Source organism: Phoxinus phoxinus (genome assembly GCF_949152265.1).
Source record: "Phoxinus phoxinus genome assembly, chromosome: 13".
NCBI classification, from domain to species: Eukaryota; Metazoa; Chordata; class Actinopteri; order Cypriniformes; family Leuciscidae; genus Phoxinus; species Phoxinus phoxinus.
The window spans coordinates 21555930-21573712 of record NC_136888.1 but is presented as its reverse complement, the minus strand read 5'-3'; the positions used below and the strand labels follow the sequence as shown (position 1 = coordinate 21573712).

General features: G+C 37.2%; 1 protein-coding gene across 11 annotated transcripts in view; it reads right to left on the bottom strand.

Annotated features, from left to right (window-relative positions):
- grid1a (glutamate receptor, ionotropic, delta 1a) overlaps positions 1 to 17783 on the bottom strand; it is a 309909-nt gene that overhangs the window by 207857 nt on the left and 84269 nt on the right. Inside the window, exon 2 of one of the 11 annotated variants that reach the window (XM_079633391.1) lies at positions 10780 to 10959. The exons of the other annotated variants lie outside the window; for them this stretch is intronic. The gene's annotated coding sequence lies outside the window, so the exon portion shown is untranslated. The remainder of the gene's footprint in view (positions 1 to 10779; positions 10960 to 17783) is intronic. 11 annotated transcript variants of the gene reach the window in all.

Genomic DNA, 17783 nt, shown 5'->3' with positions numbered 1-17783 from the left:
AATTCTTCCCGGAAAGAAAGAGAGCTATCAGCACACCTTATCCCCTCTCTCCACTCCTGATTCGAAGCTAAGCTTTTGTTTAATTGTGCAGCTCTTTGGTCGAGAATAAAGCCCACCATTTAGAAACATAAAGTGTGGCCCACCCTGCTGTTCTGGTTGGAGATGGGCCCACGGATAATTATTTTGGCCTTGAGTTGCTAATTCATCTCAGACTGCATGAGAGGTGCTTTTTGACTGCCTCCAAAAACAAGTTCCCTTCGTTTGCTGGGTCTCCTTGCTATTTCTCGAGGAAATGACTCCATCTTCCCCTCCCGCTCATCTAGTTCTGTCCTTCCTTTTCTCCACATTTCCCTCCTCAATCTTTTCTGAACCCTCCCAGCTTTGTGTTCTTCCCCAGGCCAAGAGGAGCAGCTCTGATCAATTGTGGCCTGTTATTTCACAGAGGAAGCCTCAGCACTTCCCTCTCAGCTCTCATTATTCATTACGAGCACACAGACAGGCCTGCAAGAGCATGATGAAGAGATGCTCCAATACACCACAAAGAGGTCTGGAAACTATACTGGCCACTGGAGAAGCCTGTTTGTGTGCATGTGGAGTGTTTTGAAGCAAGGTTACAGTCCCAAGGAGAAGGGTTTCATGGCAATCAAACCGCAAGTCGAGGGAGATAATGAGAGAGCAGAGCCTTTAAAATCCACGTCTGTCAACCAGTTGCTGGGCTTTTGTTGAAAGATAACTACACGCTATGGCTCTGTTCTACACACGAACCCTGTCTGGCACATTAACCGTGGCTCTCTAAAGGGAGAAAAGGATGTCTGGATGGAGAACAATCAAACTGCTGTTTGTTTGCTTTGGCCGGTTTATAATTACCAGCTCTTATCAACCTGACACATGTGTACAAGTGCTGCTATAGAAATTATTTATTGCCTCTAATCTACCTCGGGCATGTAATGAACTTTCAGATCGTAATAGGTGCGATTGAAGGCTAACATTTTGTTGATCTGATTCAAAGAGCTCGTTAACATGCGATAATGGAAGGTGGTGCAGAACATGCGCTGGTTATCGGCCTTGATCAATAGTAAACTGAAAAATCAGATAAAATCACTGGCCCTTCATATTAGATATGAAGCCGCAGAGCTTGAAGGCTGTCAGAATGCGCTCTGATCAATGTAAATCACATCTAATCTGTCAATCACACACAGTTTCTTTTATGCTGCCTGGAGAGTGGGAGAATGACGTGGTCTACACAGTGAGCTGTCCTAGCAAGCACTTTAGCTCATATCAGGGAGCCGCATGGCTGAGGGCGCTTTAACAATAGAGCTTTTGGTGCAGACCTGAGTTCAAAAGAGTTTTGTTTGTATGGTGAACTTGCATACGGATCTTGTGAACCATGGTTCTCAAGTGAATTTAATGCAATCTGTCTAAAATCTTGGAAGTGAACAGCTAATGATAATGTTAAATTTGCATCATTGATATGAAGGACCTTGACTGCCACTTAAAATAATATGAATTAATCAACTATTAATAAAATTATCAGTGTAAACTATGTTTAATTAATTTTTAAAAGTGCAGTTAAATGTGAATGTGAAACACATGAAGAGTCAAATAAAGAGATGTAATATATGTCTATTGATTTGGCAAGTTATTTAACACTTTGTTTGTTTTATTTTATATCTACATTACTAAGAATAAAAAAAATATTGAAACATTTAAATTTATTAATGTATTGTTTTATGGAATAATAAATAAATTGCTTATTTTCAAAGTAATAAATTGATAATTCGCTGCATGTACAGTTTCTATAGTGACTAAATTATTTATATAAAGTGAAGCTGCCATCTTCCCATCTTGTGTTGTAACTCTATCCCGTGTCTAAAATGGTACTCAGGATGATGACGCATATGTATAGTGGATTGGAACCAAAAATACATTGTGAAAAGAGACCAGGGGTTGTATCGAACTCTGGTTTAGCCCAAGAAAATGCAAAAACAGCCTAAAGCCTGAGAGGAACACGACCTTAGCAAAGCTAGACATCACAGTCTTGGGAAATCAAAAGTTAAAGGAGGGGGAAAAAATAGCTAAAATCATTGTGAAAGATCTTGAGTGGGAGGGTTGTGGTCAGCGCTGTAAGCAGTCAGTGCAGAGGGAACGTGTGGTGTGATATACAGATTGTTTAGAGGTGATGGTAAACATCTGTGATTCAGAGTCTAGGAGAGAAGTGAGGTCTGAGCTCTCTCCATGACAGCACTGCTAGTTCCACACATTTCTGAAATACACATAGTATATCTCAGATCTGATATCTAGTTAGCTACCTACCTAGACAATATTTTGCCTGGCCAAACTATCTTCCAGGCTAGCCAAACTATTTCTAGTTTAACGATTTCTCCACTCAGGTTTTTCAATGGGTTCAAACTGGTCATTTGGATTTGACAGATTTTACAAAAAAATACACCGAAATTTCGCTAATGTGACAGCACCTCAAGATACCATGTGTCTGCCAAATTCTAAGTTAGAATCGCATTAATTTCACCATAATTTCACTAATGTGATGGCTTGATGTATCGGATGACCTTTGCACTGTGCAAAATCCCAAAATGCAACCAATTTTTTTCCAATTTTCTCCAAAAAAATGAGAAATGACAAGTTAAAAACAAAACAAATATTTTATACACATTAAAGCTGCAGTCCGTCGTTTTTCCTCTTTGTCGCCATCTCTGTTAGAAATCTGCAATTGCAGTTATTCGCGGAATTATTAACTGTGCGTGGGTAGTAAATCGGCATGAAACAGCGCGGATGAACACAATGTATTGAGGCTGCCGCGTCGCTGTGGATACTGTACTGTCATCAGCAATCTCAGAGTATACTTTTTGAAAGTGTCAACATTAGAATTTTCATCGGAAAATGTCATCTGAACAAGTAAGTAACATTCACTTTTGTTCTGACCAAATTCGAGGGGTCCCGGGGGGAAGCATTGCAGTAGCTATATCATGCTGATTAAATCTAACGATTGCTTATATCACGTCAAAACGTGAAAAATATGTATATTTTTAAGTCTTTGGGTTTTACAACTGGTGAATCTCCAGTTGTCACTGGTGATTGTCGCTTTAAACTTTCGGGATCCGCCGGGATTACGTTTTTTTTTAAAAATGTCTTTTTTGATATTTTTAAACCCAAAAAAGTGCCGGACTGCAGCTTTAAATATTTAACATTATTAATGAATTATTGCAATAAGTAATATTTTTTTTCCTGTATATTAACCCAATATAGGTTGAGGTTAAGCTCAGCTAAATCAAACTATTGGAATCAATTAGTCATTAGCTTTCCATGAAAAGTCTATGTTGTGTCACATGGAGTTGCTGCCTATACGGCAAGTGTTCCAAATTAGCCACTAATAAGTGACTAATAAGTTAGGATGCTGCCTTAAAAGATAAGCAGTTCAGTAGGTTTTTGCAAAAGAACTACTGTATAAGGCGTAGTACAAAATTCAGATGTGACAATTGTTGACATAGGTTGAACAATTGAAATTCAGAGAGAAAAGATAAGAGGGAAAGAGAAGCTAGTCCTTTCTGGATTATATAACAGCGTGAGCGCATTAGACAGGTTTAGGGGAAAACTGAAAAGTAGGGAGACAAACATCAAAGACATTCCCAAACAACCTACTCTCTCTTTCTCTTTCAGTCATGTCAATACGCTGTTTGTGAACATTAATCAGAGGGCAACGGGGTGACAAAATGCAAGAATAAAAAAACTGAAAGAAAAGGGCTGTCGCTGAGAAGAGGTCAGATACTCCAGGCCTTCTTTTATTCTTTGTGTTCAGCATATTAAAAAGAATGTCACAAAGCCGTTATTATTATGCAGAGTACATGGACAGGATGAGCCCCTGTGTAGAGATTCATAGAAAACCTGTTTAAAATGCATCACCCGTAGCAGAGTGACCACGGATGGGATGATCTCGTTCACAAACACCCAGGTGAGAGGGGAGACATCCTTCAAAGTCCTGGTGCCACATAAATTAGCTTTGTTAAGAGCGTATATGTTTGAAGACGCATTAAGCAAAGGACTGAAGTCTTTTTAATGTCCCTCTAAATGAAAATGAATTAATGGGGAGAGAGACTTGGGCGAGACTGAATGAAAGAGAGAAAATGTGAGTAGCTTCCGAGAAGAATGAGTTATTTTCAAAGCATACTGGCATTAACTCCCTGCACGAGTATACTTGGTTCAGTATAAAGGCTATGTATATGCACAGCATCAAAGAGTCTATGAGCACAGTGTGTTTGTCTCTGTGGATGTTCTACTGGGGTTCAGAGCTGTCAGTCCAATTAAAAGGTCAGCAGTATTTGTCCTTGATTAGAGGGAAATGTTAGACCGGCTATTAATCAAAGAGCAGCTGCACCAATAACAAAAAAAAAACAAAAACAAAAAAAAAAAACAGGCATGCAATGAATGAGCTGATGTGCTTTAACTTTTCCTTTCTCTCGCACATACACAAAAGATAAATCAAAAGATAATACGTTTAAAAAAATCACCCCCAATTTTGTATAATTTTCTTTACTCTGATGGAGTTTCTTTACTCTTACTACACAAATGGAGATGTTTTCCAGAATGTTTAGGGTGCTTTAAAATGATGGATGTCAAACCACAAAAATCAAGTTTGCCATCACTGATATCAGTGTTTTTTTGTGTGATTGAATGCAAATGAATATAGTAATAGTAAATAATAGGGCTGTCAAATCGATTATTAGTGATTAATCACGATGAACTTAACATGATGATTAATTCATTAATCACGTGATTAATATTATGTGTGTATATATATTTATATGTGTGTGTGCATATACACACCCATATATATTTAAATATACACACACACACACACACACACACACACACACACACACACACACACACACACACACACACACACACACACACACACACACACACACACACACACACACACACACACACACAGCACAAGTATATATCAATTTAAACCAACACAAGCTATCATATGACATTTGAAGACTTGGACTTTTATGGTTGAACTTGGCAACATAAACCACCATAATACATTATTTTATGCAAAAAAAAAAAAAAAAAAAACAGTTTGGAAGTTTAACATCTGCATTTGTGTTTCATAGAACAAAATAATATGGGGATGGCCCAACATGGAGGTGAAGAAATTATAACTTATATATGTATAAATTACAACAAAATTAATCTACCTGTTATTTTACATTTTATACTGTTATTTTATTTTATAATACATTGACAAGTGTGTTGTATGAGAATCATGATCGCATATCCATTGGGTCTCAAGAAATCCCCAATGAATATCTGGAAATGAACATTTAAACCTGCACTGCAATTTAAACCTGTAAACCTGTTTACCTGTAATAACAACAACAATAATAATAATAATAATAATAATAGTGCAACATAAAATGAATAAAAATATGTAAGATTGTCTATTATTTCATTGATCATGTGACCAGATTGCTGGAGAACATGATAATTAGGTTTAAAAATTGCTGATTGCTGGAGAACATGATAATTAGGTTTAAAAACTTATAAAATGTATACTCATATTAAAGAAGGAAGGAAGGAAAGAACTGTTATGCAAGAAAAATGTCATACTTAGTCTGACAATAAAGTATAAAAGTAAGGGAAAGTAAAGTAAGTAAGTAAGTAAGCAAGCAAGTAAGTAAGTATTTTCACTAGTGCTCTCAGATGATTGGACCCTACTGTATGTGTGGTGTGTGTGTGTGTGTGTGTGTGTGTGTGTGTGTGTGTGTGTGTGTGTGTGTGTGTGTGTGTGTGTGTTTGTGGAGATAACAAAATGTATGTGCCCCCAAGCAAGTATAAAAACACTGCAATGACATTAATTCTCCTCACACTTTCTGCTCTAAAGCACCAGACCTGAAAGAAATAACCCTGAGAAAACCACTTCCAGACAGGGCTGATCCTCTCACACATGAAGTCTCAGCAAGTGGCTTTAGTGGCCTTGAACACAACAGAGTAATAGGACAGGAAGCGATGCATAAGCAGGGCAACCGAGAGGAAACACAGGGCTGAGATCTCCTGACGTGTTCAGGCTGCAGTTCTTCCTAGACAAGCTTGTATCGTATCTGGGACGTTTGTTCAAGCCATTAGACTGGTCCCTTCATACTGAGCGTTTGTATTATGCAGAAGCAACATGCCCGTTAAAACTGAGGGGGGCACGTGCCCCCTAGTGTCTCTCTAAAATGATGTGGAACAATTCATGTATTTGCCATCTAGAATCTAAGTCACATCTTCGACAAATGATTCATTTTCAAATAACAAATAACATCTAATTACCCTCTTTTGCTTTTCACTTCTAAGACTTTTTGTGTAAAACAAAATGTCAAAGCAGCTCTTTCTATAGAATAAAACTCAAGTTGCAAATTTGGTAACACTTTACAAAAATTAAATGGTTACAAAGATAACACGAAACAATGAATGTCATTTTAACGCATTTTCGTATACCAATTTACTTGTTACAGTTCAATTAATATTAACTAACATTAGACATTGTATTATGAAAGAAAATTAACATTAGTAAATAATTTCTAATATAATAAACATCATCAAGGCTTTACAAACTTATATCATATACTTAATATATAATATCTTATTATATAACATCATTTGGATGGATGGATGGATGGATGGATGGATGGAAGGAAGGAAGGAAGGAAGGAAGGAAGGAAGGAAGGAAGGAAGGAAGGAAGGAAGGAAGGAAGGAAGGAAGGAAGGATGGATGGAAGGATGGATGGATGGATGGATGGATGGATGGATGGAAGGAGGGAGGGAGGGAGGGAGGGAGGAAGGAAGGAAGGAAGGAAGGAAGGAAGGAAGGAAGGAAGGAAGGAAGGAAGGAAGGAAGGAAGGAAGGAAGGAAGGAACGAAGGAAGGAAGGAAGGAAGGAAGGAAGGAAGGAAGGAAGGAAGGAAGGAAGGAAGGAAGGAAGGAAGGAAGGAAGGAAGGAAGGAAGGAAGGAAGGAAGGAAGGAAGGAAATTAATAAACAATGAACAATCGCATATTTATACATTTAAAAAATATTTCTTTCTTTTTTTCAAAATAGTATAAAATTGTTTTGGATATTGGCCATGAATCACTTATCTTCAGTCAGATTCCGACAAATATGATTATCTTATGGTATTAGCCAGAATTTAATATTCCTACATTTTACATTTAATGTCCTTTGCATTCCTAAATGATACCAAATCTTCTTAGCAAACTAAACTTAGCAAATTTAACCTTATTGTAAAGTTTTTCAGAAAAACTATGTAGGAACCTGTTCGTCGCACCTAAAATGATGTATCATTTTTTATTTTTCTTGTTAGTCACCACGCATGCCTTATAGCCATGCCTCATGATGACACAGATCTGTGGAAAAAAAAACATTAAAGGCCTTAATTAGACACAATTATGTGTGTGTGGGAGTTTGAGGGGGCCATGTGTTTGTGTGACCAGGTGTCCACATCTATGGATGTTTTTAGCACTCTTCACCAAAGACATCACACCCACACATATCTTAAAGTTGCTTGCCACTGCCATATGACAGTTCCCTGTGAGCCGGCCGTTATGCCAGATCTCCAAATACACACACGCACTCAGCGAGGTGCCATGCTTGCTGTGGGCAGAGCAGCATTTGTGACACCAGAGGGGGCACGCTTGGGAACCCGAGAGAAGAAAAGCATGGTGAATAGGTGAAAGCTACTTGAGTTAAATATGTATGTTCAGGAGGGGTGCTAATGAAATTCAAGTTTGTATGTTTTCTTCACAAGGACACAATCCAGATTAACTCAAGATCTTCAGCTGTCTTAAGCAAGAGCTCTCCAAATGGATCAATAGTTGTTATGGAAATACTGGTTAATATGCAGACATAATTAAGATAACAGCAATATCAAAAAGGCTTCAAGCTGTTCTCCATCCGCCGTGTGTGTGATTTTGCTTGTGGTACTTCCAGCGCTCTTCGTTTTTACTTTAATGCATTTTCTGGGTTCCAGACATGGATTAAAATGAGTTCTACATGAAACAGCCTTTTTCCAAATGAATCTACTGTGGAAAATCCTTTTGAGGGTAGAACTAGGCTTAATACTGAATTCACCAAAGAATCAATCACTGCTTTTGTTCTTTCGCTCTTCAAACAGCCCTCGTCTATTTCCTTGTAAGAATATTCTTTCTGTGAGATGCCTTTATTTACTTTGGTTTTGGTCACCTAAATAAATCGAAACAGTTGGTCAACTCAGAACAGCCCTTACAAAAAAGTCCTGTGGTGGTACCACAGCGCAACATATGGCACTTTAAAAGTAAAATTCAAATGCCACCATGCCATTTACATTGTACTCCAGGGTACTTCCAAGAATACCATGGTACTGCCATGGTACATATCCATGATTTTGTTCTGGTATTTTTACGTAAGTGAGGGCTGAGTCTGTCCTCCAGATATACAGAGGTAAGAATGCAGTAACTATACTAATCTCAATTAACATGAACATAAAACTGAATGTGAAATAGGTTTTTATTCTCCTCCCTCTCTGAGATATAGTGGTGACAATTCCTGGTCCAAAGCACCATATGCCGACCGTATAAATCTCTCAGACACTGCGAGCTGTAAAGGTAATGACCGTAACGTGGCCCCCTCTCTAATGAATTACCCAGGAGGGAACAGTTAGTGTGTTTAACAGTGTCATGTCCCTGAGGCAGCACTGACAAAAAAACATGGTCAGTCACAGAAGGTCGAATACCAATTCCTTCGCAGTGATTCTTTATTCTTTCAAGGCGGAGCCTTGCAGTTGAACTCCCCAAACAGCACATTTTAAAAAGACAACACAATATTGTACAATTACTAAGAACTAGTAAAGAAAAAAGCAAGAGAGAGAGAGAGAGAGATAAGAGCTTTCTAGTTAGTGGTGCTTTACTAACCCCTGCCTTAAAAATGTAAAGCAAAACTAAACTTCAACTTGCTACAAAATATTTGTTTGAATAACTATATCTTTCTAAAAAATAAATGATGCCAGAGCCATAGACTTGGGCATGTCTCGAAGCAGCGCACTGGGCGATTTCCCAATCCTGTTCCTATCTATCTTCACCTGTCACTTCTCTTCCTCTATTTGTGTCCTGCCAAATAAAAGAAAATAGTTATAATAATTTAAATATTTCATTATCAACAGAACACACTGTAAAAAGTAGAAACATGTGGCAAAAGGAGAAACAAACTACAGTGCTTAATAATCACAGATAGAATAGAATATAATAGAATATGGCTCGATTTACATTAAAGGAGGGACCCCATGTTATATCTATACGGACTAGCAGTGGTGGACAGTAACAAAGTATTTTTAGAATATTTTTTACAATATACTTTTAATTTAACTTCACTACATTCTAGCATAATATCGTACTTTTTACTCCACTACAATTCCTAAAAAACATCTCATTCCTCGTTACTTTTAACTGAAGAAATCAACACGTTCCAAGATGCAACAGCAGTGTCGGTTTGTGAAAGAGCTGATTCTTTTCAATGAGCCTGTTAAATCGGTTCGCAAATCCCACCAAACGATCGGACTGATCCAATTGCAGCTGTTCTCGAGTCAACAACCCACCGGATGATCAAGTCTCCAAGTAAACTGAGTTCATAAGACTGAAAATGAGCCAAGAACCGGGAGATCCTCGGAACTTGAGGGCAAGCGCGACAGATGGTGCGAAGAGTAAGTTACAAATGCGGAATTTTAGAATTGATTATTATAAATGAAAATCATATTTAGGTCACAACCTTTAGTTGTTTATGAACAAAATCTGCTGTAAAAGGGTGAGCTGTTTAAGGCAGCCCACCGTAATAAAAAATAAATTAAAAAATAAACGTAATGTAACGTAACATTAAAATAACTAAAATTAATGCCCATGCCTCTTCCCCGCTGCCGTAGCAGATCAAATTATATAAAACTATTATGATTGGATAATGTGTTCTTCTTAAAATCTTATGCATTTCACCTTTTGTGACATCTCTTTTGATGTTCTTTGTCAACACACATTTTGTTTTTCCTAAGTTATGCCATATAATCTGGCCCTTAATGTTTTGATAGTGTATGACAAATAATAATATAATGGTAATAAAATAAAACGTTAATCTTCTTACTTGCAGATCAGTACATATGTATCTGCATCCACTAATCTTTCATACTGACTAGTGCTGGCTACTTGACAATAATGATGTCAGACCCAGAACCCCCCTCCCCCAGGTATTTTGAGCAGTATGATAACATAAAATATGTAATATAAAATTAATATAAAAGTACACAAGTATATCAAATTACAAAATAAACACTCATCTATCAGTAAAGTACATTAAAAATAAGTTGTTTTGTACTTTTACTCAAGTAAAATTGAGAAGGGAGTACTTAATAATTTTACTGGAGTAATATTTGAATGGAGTATCTGTACTTTTACTTAAGTACTTCTAGAGCCCTGAGGAACAACATACTAAACACTAGGAACAACAAAAAAGACCTTAGCAACCGCATAGCAACACCCTGGCAACCTCCCACATACGGCAACGACTTTTGCACAGGCAAGGCACTCACATTTTCCTCATAGAAAGCATAAAATCTGGTCTTTCGTTTATAGATGCAACTGAATACCACATACATCTGCATATCTTCACATTTGTGCGTGTGGAGGCGTGATGGCTTCTGTGGGTGTGTGAGCATTTAAACCACTTAAGATTCATTTTCAAAAGTAATCAATTCATTCACCAGCTCAAATGTGCAGCTCTGTTTTTGGTCTGAAATATTCATGGAGCCTTTCTGTTATCTGCATTTCGCCGCAGGCATCGAGCCCGTCATCATCAGCGGTTGTGGCACTTTTCCGGCGCAGACAAATACATGTGGAGGGTCACTGGAGTTCAGTCATTGTTTCACCCCCACCAAATAGCCCTATCATCAAAATGAAAGCAGTTAATACTTCTGTGTTTCCAGACCTACACTTTATGGATAAACGTGTACTGTATAGTCCTACCACCCAAAACGATGTGCGTTGATGAAAGTAATATATTTTCAATTATATGTAAAATGTCAAACAAGTTTAGTTTTTTCTTACCGAAAAAGGTAAAATGGTATATTTGACATAAAAGACACCAGAAGCACACGCACATGATAATTAGACAGAAGCAAGTGTCAAGAAGACTTCTTTGGGGGGTTTTTTCTTTCTTTTCTTTTTTCTCTTGCCCTTTGAGCGTAATTATGCTCTGGATCTGGTGCAAAAGGTCACAAATGAGATCAGACTAAAGAGTTCCCGCACCTGCCATGCTCCCGAAAGCTCGACGGAGACATTCAGGCCGAACCGAACATGTTGCACGCTTCCGCACATGCCATTTTACCAATTGATGCCGTATACGTGGCTTCGTGTATGATTTATTCCTCTTTGTCTGACTGCGCCCATGATATCCCAACATTATGGAGTATGACTTTCCTCATCTAAATGCAGAAGGACGTCTTCTCAGCGTGAAGGCTGGGTGCTCGCTCTCAGAGCAGGAGAGGCTGAGATTAAAGATGCATGAAGCTCTACACATCCCCCTGAAGATGATCAGCACGGTTCCATATTCTCTCTCAAACTCTGAGCATATGTAGATGTTCTCCACACACCCTACAGAATCATACACGCAAGCTGCAAAAGAAAGCATCGCCGCAGTGCATTAGCAAGACAGAATACCCATCAGGCAACTGGGCCTCTGTTTTCCAGAACAGCTTTGAGGAGTGCACACCTGTTTGTTTTTTTAATGCTAAATGATTATTGCTTGTTTGGTACTAAAAACACTATCTCCCTTAAGTCTACAGATATAAAAAAATAACAAATATGATCACAAACTTGTCTAATTTTCAGCATAAATTTTGCATCAACATTTTTTGGATCTTGCATCAAAATCCTGTCTATTCATTGTATGCATTTGAAGTTGGGTTTTAATGTACCCAAGAGTACCTAAAATAAAAATAGTTTAATATACAGGTTTGTGGCTCTATTTCTTTTCATTAATTAACCACTCGTAAACTTATGTTCACTATTTAAAAATATATATACATATAGGAGTTGTATTAAATCTATATTCATTGAGTCGAATCGGAAATCGAATTTAGAATCGAAATTGAATCGAGAATCGAAATCAAATTCAGAGCTTGTGAATCGAAATAGAATCGAATTGGAACATCTGAATCGATACCCAGCCCTAATCACAATACATTAAAAGACTAGAAAATGCTCCGTTTCTCCTAACTGAATTCAGGCTCTTGAAGAATTCAGCTGAATCGGAGAATGAAGGGTGATTCAAAGGTTTTAGTCTTTTACTTGAACAACAGTTGATGTGGCTCAGAAGAACATGCTTGAGAGTTAGAGAGGTTGTGAGTTTGAATCTCATTCAAAGTTAAATAAATAATGGATTATAATTTGTTTTATACTTTAATGTTTTAATGTATTATTTATTTAACAGTCTAAAAATGCAAAGCACTCAAACCTGACAACAAAAGATCAAGATCTAAACTATATCTGCATGCTTTCAGCAGCCTAAGACACAAAAGGATTAAACTGAAGTGTGTAGTGATGGGACTACACACTGATGGTTATAGGGTAAAGGAAGTGTCTTATGATGTGAATCCAATTTGGAGGTATCCTATATCGTGGCAAAGCAGCAGATTGGAATGGAAATCCATAATCACAATTGACAGCAGACAAATTCAATGGCCTAATCAAAATAACAGAAGGATTAGTGCTACAGGAAAGAAGAAATGACTAAGTAATGCACAAGTACCAATGCACGAGAACACAAAGAGAGACCCACACAGACCCACACTCTCACATACAGAGAATCCATCACTATTGCAATCAATGACACAAACGTACACTAGCACTTATTGTTAGCACTGCTTTTCAGAAACAAACAAAAACAAAAAAAACACTTACACTTTTCACACTTACAATATTATTTAAACAGGTTGAATAATATAATGTTTTTTTAACAAGCTCATTGAGAAAAATAATTAGTTTCATCTTTCTAAAGATTAAAGGCACAGTATGTAAGTTTCCCCGCTAAAGGTCGCTTATTCAAAACAATAAAGGCGTAGCTTGATGACGCCGTGACGTCTTCATCTCCATAGCTGATGGAAAGTAATCTTATGGGACTCAGGCAGAAATCACATTCATGGATGAGCTAATGTATTCAAGTTATATTAATGTTACCGTGGTATGAAGCAGGGTAAGGCCGAGAGCCGTGGGAGGGGAACAAGGCTAAAGATAGACACCAGCACGACACACCGGCCTCAAGTCTAATGGAGGAACTCTGGAGCTTTGAACAGCGCTCATCACAGTAGATTATATAGTTTTGTGCGAGGTGATGCATTTTTTCCAAATAGCACCATGATTATACTGCAGTATATATCCGCTACCTTTACATCATCATAAGTAGCGGATAGTGTGGTTTCAAATAAGTTTCATGGTAGAGGTGTGCAATATATCGTTTAGACGATAATATCCAAATTGTTGTCTGGACGATATGCAAAATTGGGATATCGAATATTTCATAATTTGTACAATCCGACCCCCCAAACATAAAAAGAGCTGAAGGAAGTTAAAGAGAAAACAAATAACACACACTATAACCTTCTAAACTATGATATGTAGCGATTTTAATACTGTATGGGGTTTGTTTGACTGTATTTTATGGGGGGTTTTTTGTACAAAATCACGATCGTTCCTCAATTGCACGAGAGTAATTGCTACTAATTTGCAATACAACTACGGAGTTCTTACCTGTGTGTTATGACGTTTCTTAGGTTGAAGCAACGATCCAAAAACGTTAAGAGTAAAGCCGATGAACGATTAATGAAATAGCTGATAGAAAAGGCAATATATGCGTTGTTTGCAGATAACTGAAGTCTGAAGTTAAAACGTTTTTCTTAAATGTCTGTGGTGTCCTCAAGTGGCGAGTTTCGTCATTGCATCATTAGAAAATTGCGTTGCATAATGATGAGTCCAAAAGATGGAATACATTTTCCCAAGAGATCCACCGTAATAGCCTCCGAACAGGGCTTCTTTTAACTTCTAATAAATGGGTAGTCACATTGTTGTTAGTCTACTAATAGAAGTACTGTTTGCAAATAGGGGTGTACACGTATTCGTATTGAACCGTTCGGTACGAGGCTTTCGGTTCGGTACGCATACAAACCGAACGATTCGTTTCGTTTTCGTTTTGCCATGAATGAACTAGTTATAGGCTTAGTTCACAGATCAGCAACATTCACCATGGATTTAATATAGTAACACTGACTGTAACCATGGAAGTTTGGCAGAAATGGTAAAATGCCTTCAGGTAGGCCTAACTTACATCACACATCTTTTTCCAGCACTTCAAAACTCAAATATTATCATATTTAAATGTTATTTTTAATGTGATGATGACCAAAACATTATTTGTTCATCCTTCAAAGATGACCCCCATTTATAAAACTAAAAGTTCCAAGAAAGTTCAAAAAAAAATTAATTTTAATAAATAGGAAATTTATCTGGCATTTCTTTCTTTTTGCTGTATCGAAAACGTAGGCTACATCACTGTATCGTATCGAAACAAACCGTGAATTTTGTGAACCGCCTATTTGCAAAGCACAAAGTTAATTTATTACGTACATATATTGTACTGAAAAAGCACTGTTCTTGTATTACAATAAATATTTAGTACAGTAACTGGGTTCATGTTTAAATCAATAATGTCTCATATCTTTATGTACTGTACTAGTAATTCTATACAATGATAGGTCAAATGCAGCAAGTCAAAAGACCAACTGGACCTTCTTTGCCTGTTTGCACACATTTCTTTGAAGGATTGCAAAAATATCGTCTGAATATCGATATCGAGATATTGGAAAAAAATATCGAGATATTCATTTTTGTCAATATCTCCCACCCCTATTTCATGCACTCTAAAAACTAATTCAGAGGACCTTTAGTCATTACTTAAATATACACATTGTTGTGAAATAAAAAATCAAGTTCTGAGATACAGTTAGACTTTTTACTTGTAATTGTTATTTTATTGAGCTTGGATGACACACAAATTATGCCTATTGATTCAATATACTATCATGACTTGTCAGAGTTTAACATTTTCAGTCAATCAAAAATAATTTAATTTTAAGTTCTGCTAATGTAAAATACAATTTGATGACGTGTAAACGGCCCACAGTTTCCGCGCGCATGCATGTTCAAGGCCAGACGACGAGTGGGACCACGCAGTTGAAACTCAATCTGGTGAATGGTTAGTAATTTTATGTTTAATTACACATTTGCATTCGCTCAGGATTCTGTTGGTGATAGCCTACTGTATAGTAACCGAATACCGAAATCTCTAAGTCCTTATTCTGAAATTTGAGTTGAGTGTTGATAGTATAGGCTATGTAACTGTGCGTTCACACCGGACACGAATAGCGCGTCAAATTCGCGCCTGCCGCGTCTAATTTGACGCTTGAACATTTTGAATGCATTCGCGCGTCCAAAGCGAAATGGACGCTATTAAAAGCAAGCGTTTGGAGCGAAATTGATGCGCGTCCGAGGCGAAATCCGCTTCTTCTGGGAGAGGCAGGCGGGAAATTTAAAAATACTACTGTTATTGTGTCACGAAATGTAGTTTTAAGAGTTGTTCAATCGAGAATGTAGTTGTTTAAAGCTCAAATCTGTGGTTTATTTATAAAGATAGCGCCTATTTAAAACATTTGATCGGACGTTTTCGGGTTGTGTGAGACCCAGGAGATCACCGGGTGCTCGAGCCCATGTAAGCCGCCTGGAACAGCCTTTACCTCGGCTGGTCCTCCTGACGTCTGCCGCTGGTAAACGACTCGAGAAATGTTTAAATTCACAATATATAGCTTCTGTTCTATTATATGAAACATATAATTTAAAGGACATTAATGACTCGTTATAACGTATGTCAAACGACTTCTTTAATTATGTTAATATTATTATATATTAATATTATAGTTCATTTAAATGTTTTGAAAGGGAAATATATTAAAAGATGAATGTTACATGTATGTTTAAAAGAGAAATATATTACAATTTAAAAATGGTGCTAAAAAGATAAATAGTGATTGGAAAGCTGTTTAAAAATATACATAATTCCTTATAAAAGTCAGTCATTTCATTTGTGTTATTTAAAATTAGGGCTGGTCCGAATACCATTTTTGAGCTTCGAAGCTTCGGTAGGAAAAAGCTTCTTCACCTAACTTAAAACATTATGTTGGATCAACTTAATTACTTGCATTCATGTTGAAAATTATTAAGTTCATGTTACTTAGAAATGCGTTTTATTGTGGACTAAAAGGTAATTCACCATACTCAAAACATCGCTTTGAATTAATGTAATTATGCCAGCAGTCTTAAATTAAAAATTCTAGTGGAAAACGTTAACATATTTTTTTTTGTTGACCCAATGTTTTATTTTTTAGAGTGTGGTCATTATCGCAGAGGCGGAGAACCAAGAACTAACTAGGAAGGCTAGCAAGAACATCTTGTCTATCAACTAAGAGTTAGCAGAAACCTTTGATATCACCAATTAACTGCAGCTCAGCCAGAGCTGAGAACATTACCCGAACAAGCTTCAGCCATATTTCACCTTTTAATCTATTCAGATCATGTTTCAAAGTCCAGATATCAAGGACTGTATCTTATCAAATCACTTGACAAGTAGTCAGAGTAATTCTGCAAGGAGTGTGAGACTCACTTCACACTTCACTGAGAGTGGTCATGATAAATCTTGTTAACCTCTTCCCCTCACATCTTCTCTCTCTTTGTATGTCAAGTATAGGGGCCGTCGGGTCTCAGGAGTCCCTGTTTGGTTTTACTGATGATGGAAGAGCTTTGTGCATCTGGACAAATTGAAAAACATCTGGGTCCGTGTATTTGTGTATTTTGTTACAGAAGTATTCTAATCCCCCTACATGGGGACATCTGGGCACTTCTGTTCGTAATGAGCGCTGGTGTTGTTGGCAGACTCTGTTTGTCACAGTTTCATATGTTAACATGTTCAAACGAGCCAAATCTAAGTCGAATTGCTTTTGCTGGTGACAATCCATCTGTCGAATTAACTTGTGTGGACTGAATTACCGCAAAATTAACTAGTTTGTCGGATGGCCACTACAAGTAATGCATTTATGTTGTTAAATTGGGAGAATTTTTCACTCTTTATTTAGTCAGCGTGGATTCGGTGTCAAGAACGGGTCAACAACTTGTTGAATAAATATGCCTCTCAGGGAAAAATTAACGCTTTTTATTAGAGCTACACGATATATTGCAATTATCAAAATATTGCAAATGTACGTATATCATGCATACCACAACGGGTTGAGATAACTACATTATTTTAATAATCCAAAAGATTACAAAAAGTCCAAGTTAGGTCAACATAGACAGCAAAGAGTAGACTGGACACGACTGTTAAATAGTGTGACATGCTTAATGTTATTAAATGCAATAAGTGAAGTACTCAGAAGTACACAGAAAGCCGCCTCTCAGACAGCACGTGATTCCGAATTCAGTTCTCTCCCACAGCTTATATTGCCAAATACACACACAATTGTGTCAAAATGCCTGTTTTGGTGAGTATTCATGTAAACGCAGTCAGTTATGTTTTAAGTGGACTAAACTGTTAAGAAAGAAAGCACACATGTAACAAAATATTGGATCTGGGAAGCTCTTGAAGTGACAGCAGCCTAATAAACCT